Genomic DNA, 5000 nt, shown 5'->3' with positions numbered 1-5000 from the left:
AAGGCTGCAAGAGAAGACCGCCTAGCAATTGATTTGATAAAAGATTAGGGAGATTTCATCGAAGTAAAGCTGGCTGAATTTTACACAAAATGTCTGCAAGAAAGCTTTATACCTACAAACAGTAATTGTTTCCCCAAGACACAAGATACATATCAAAAATAAAGATAAGCATGAGATGGGGAGCTTTTACAAAACAAAATGAGATTATGAAACGTAAAACACCCCTTTCTCTAGAAAGAAATTGAGTTAATCAAATAGTTCGTTCACTTTTACATTATGTATCAGAATCCTTACTAAAGCATAAAAACATAAGCTAGTTACAACTGAAAGAGCAATGGAAAAAATAGTGATGGGAATAACGCTAAGAGACAGGTAACAAGCAACTTGGATTGGGTAGGAAACTAAAGAAAAGGATAATTTAACAAGTAAGAATGAGAAATGGACGTGATTAGGACATATAATGAAAATTACAGATACTAGGTGAGCATCAGGAATAGCAGAATGGGTCCTCATAGATTGCAAAAAAAAAAAAAAAAAAAAAAAAAAAAAAAATTAGGTGAAGGAAGAGAAGACGAAGGACTGACGAACTGAGATATAAAATGACATAGATAGACCTTAAACAGACGCAAGAGGAAGATCATGTTTGAGATATTGTTATTCAGTGAACACACACACACATATATATATATATATATGAATATATATATATATATATATATATATATGTTTATATATATATATATATATATATGTATATATATATATATATATATACATCCACACACACACACACACATATATATATATATATATATATACACACACATATATATATATATATATATATTCAGTGAACCAATAATGGCATATGTATTGTCAGGTTAAGTGGCTTTGTTGAAAAAAGCGTATTCCGCTTGTTTCTTAGTATTGCTTATATTAGACCGGGAGCCAGCAGTGGTTTGGGTAGCTGAAAAGCGAACCAATTTTTTTAGTTATAGTGATGTTGTATGTACATCACTGTTTATGAAAACCGAAGTCTGCCGGGGATCTGGTGGTGGGTGTGGCCCTCAGCGGCATGAAAGTGATATGGAAAAATTGACCTAGATCAGCTGGAAAGTGAACCATTTGATAATGGTGTTGAAATGTCCCTTATACCTTCAGGAACTGGGAATGGGTACTGACAGACTTTTTGTGTGGTGGCGTGACCCTGACAGACTTACGTAACTGCCACGTCAAAATTGACCTAGATCAGCTGAAAAGCGAACCGAATGAAACTTGTTGTAAAATCATCAGTACCACCCCAGGTATAGTGAATGACCACTGACAGACAGTTTCTGTGGTGGGGTACCCCTAACAGACATGCCCAAATGACCAGACCCCATAAGTGACCTAGATCAGCTGAAAAGCGAACCAAATGAAACTTGTTGTAAAATTATCAGTACCACTCCAGGTATAGTGAATGACCACTGACAGACAGTTTCTGTGGTGGGGTACCCCTAACAGACATGCCCAAATGACCAGACTCCATAAGTGACCTAGATCAGCTAAAAAGCGAACCAAATGAAACCTGTTGTAAAATTATCAGTACCACCCCAGGTATAGTGATTGACAATCAATCTTTCAATGTACTTTACAACATTAAATTTGTTTCATGTTCAAAGTAACTGAAGAAATGGACCAAGACAAATCGCCTTCCCAGGTGGAAGATCTATTGGAAAGTTTCACAGAGGAGCTATATCAAACAGGAGATGATAATAATTGTACATCACCAAGAATAAACGGGAAGGTAATGAAAATTTCAACTTCTAATTGTTTTAGTTGTGTTTTCAGATCGTTTTATAACAAACATTTGTTATTATATGAAGTACTAATGGTATTAAGAAGTTTGTTATTTGTGGAAGTTTTTTTTCTAGGGTAATAAAAATGGTGCGGTGGCCTTCATCTTTTTCATCTGCAAAACGTTAACTGAAGAGGATAAACAGTTGAAGAGAATTGAGAGAACAGGACCCTCCTTGAAGAATGCAGCATCCATTCGTTCCATCTTGATGAGTAACAAATATGAAGAAGTCACTATGAGGATTATGAGCTCTGACTTTTGTGGTGAAATGTACCATCCCTCCTGCCACCGAAGATACACTGCTGTGAAGAGACCAGAAAATGAGTTGGGTCCATCAAAGAGAGATACAAGGTCAAGCAGTGTCTTGCCAAAGACTGAGAGACATGGCATCTTAAAGAGAGAGAGTATCATCTGTGGGAAGGACAGGAAAAAGAAACGGGGAAAAAAGGAACCGCATACATTAATTGCAACAAAAGGTGGCTGTGATACACTATTGGAGTGGGCCCATAGATCCACAAATGACCATTTCAAAAGTTTGATCATGGGCAATATTGATCTTATTGCCAAAGAGGGTAAATACCACAAGTCGTGCAGATGGCATTTCATGCATGAGACAGAAGTGGCAGAAACAAGTTGTGCAGCACCTCATGATATCCGTAAAAGAGCATTCAAATCACTGTGTGGTTTCATCACAGAACAAATTATCCACAATGAAAAGTCTCTGATGGTGACATCATTGTTGAATAAGTACAAAGCTGAATACACAAGTAATGGAGGTGATCCCCAAGATGTTGACGCATACACAACACAAAATCTGATAAGGAAAGTTCAAGATAAATTTGGTGACCAAGTCCGAGTGAAGCTTGCTGACAATAGAAGGGGAAATTTCATCCATGCCGCATCACTTACTGAAGAACAGGCACGAGTACATCTGTATGACAACACAAAGGAACATGAGGAAAATTAAAAACTTATATAGGCGGCCCTCCATCTTCGTTCCCAGATCATGCAGTTGCCAAAATTCAAAGTGCCTGATCCAGCCACAGTGCAAAATTTGAAAGAAAGTACACCGGATATACCAAAGCAACTGGAGCTGTTTTTTAGAAGCCTCTTAGGTGGCCTTACACCAAACTTACAAGGGCCTCAAAATGGGGCAATTGACCGAAGGGCCACATCGATGGCATCTGATGCTGTGTTCAATGCTACGCAACTGGGCGGGCGGCAACAAAAGAAACTAAGAAGTATCTCCTCGGAACATTGCAGAGGGGGCAGGTAGCAAGACAACAATTCGAAAGAGTGTGGCACAAGGACTCGGCAAGATTTCTGAAGTCAGTAAAAAGGATAAGGGTGAAAAAAGGGACGACTCTTGCTACAGAAACTGCAAAGAGGGTTGAAAGTCTGAGAGACTTTTTCATAAGAATCATCATTGTTGTGGCCAAAAATAACAACTTCGATCTCAGGCACGTTCTTAGGTACCCAATCACGTCATATCCTCTTTCCCTGGCACATGCTGATGGAGCACTCTTGAAGAGCAGGAAGCATACATTACTGAATAGGCTGGAAGAGTTCCAGAAAGACACACCAATCCCAACAGAGGTACATCAAGGTATTTGTGTTCGGATATATGATGGAGGCCTGCTTAATCATTCTGTCTTGTCAGTGTTGAATGTTGGAACATCGTATGGAGCTATTATCTGAACCATCCTATCTACAGTATGCACTGGTGGAGGGGATGAAATCTATGTCTGCCTTGATAAGTACGTCGAAAATTCAGTCAAGGACAGTGAGAGAAAATTGTGTGGTGCAGAAGATTCTGTTTACACAATCACTGGACCTAACCAGACAATGAGACATAAAGAAGCAAAACTTCTCAATAATGGAATGTTCAAAAACGAACTTGGAAAATTTCTGCTAAAGGAATGGGGGGGGGGGAATCACTATTGGAACATCCTAAATAGAAAAAACACTGTATGCCTCTTATGGCGGTGAATGTTTCCAATATACGCCAAATGCCTTCCAGGAGATCTCAGTGACCAGCCCATCTCACCTCCAGGCCAACCACGAGGAAGCAGATACCCTTATAGCATTCCACCTAGAAAATACCTCAGGAAGCAAGGTCCTTGTATGAGCATCCGATGCAGATGTTCTCATTATACATATTGGTATACTTGGAAATCAAGACCCAGAAGTGAGGTCCTCCAAAAATGTCTTCATGGACTGTGGCAGCGAAAACAGCAGGCGATACAATAATGTCACCAATATTGTAGAGGTCCTTGAGGAGCAAAAATCATGACTCCCAAAAGCACTGCCGGGTAACCACGCATTCACTGGATGTGACTTCACATCAGCCTTTTACAGGTAGAATTTTGTTCCACCTTTAACTGACAGATTGAGTTGGTATACTCATTGTACAGCAAAGATTTAGAATCATGACAAAATGAAGTTAATTAGTTTGAAGAGGTAGTCATGCCGTTGTTACCAACATGATTCATATTCCCCTTCAGGAAAGGCAAAGTCAAACCTCTGGAAATATTTGAGAAGGACCCAACTGAAAGCTTTCTCCAGTTGTTCTCCAACATGGGTGAAGTTGGCGGTGAAGTTGACATAGACGTGGCATCCGAGTTTGTTTGCAAGATGTATGGCCAAAACAAAGAACGTGATGTAGATGAAGCACGTTATAGAAAAATTATGCAGATGTCGGGCAAAGTAGATAAGGTATATATGTATCAAGTGTGTTGGGTTTTCAGGATGTAACATGTCTCCCTTGAATTGACTTAAGAGAGTAACAATGTATTCATATCGTAACCTCCAATGCACATTCTATGATATTTCTTTCTGTCTCTCACTCTAGGGTCTTAACAACCAACGTTTATTTTGACACGAAAGGCAATTCAGAGTGTATTACTCAAGTATTTCAATCTAATCTAACTTAAGAACATTCTCTTTTGAAGTATTTTGTCATATGATTCCACATTCCTTTCAGGAAAACCCACTTCTTCATATCAAAAAGGTTGATTGCGCATTGTTGCCCCCAACACATCGGACACTTAAGAAAAAACTACTGAGGGAACACTACGTGACAGTTTTGTGGAGTCATGCTAACACAAAATCACCCGATCAAGGCCTATGCGCCATTGATTATAGTTGGGCAGTAGATGGTGAC

Source organism: Palaemon carinicauda, chromosome 9, assembly GCF_036898095.1.
Source record: "Palaemon carinicauda isolate YSFRI2023 chromosome 9, ASM3689809v2, whole genome shotgun sequence".
Lineage (NCBI taxonomy): Eukaryota > Metazoa > Arthropoda > Malacostraca > Decapoda > Palaemonidae > Palaemon > Palaemon carinicauda.
The sequence above is the reverse complement of the archived record's forward strand: the minus strand, read 5'-3'. Positions refer to the sequence as shown.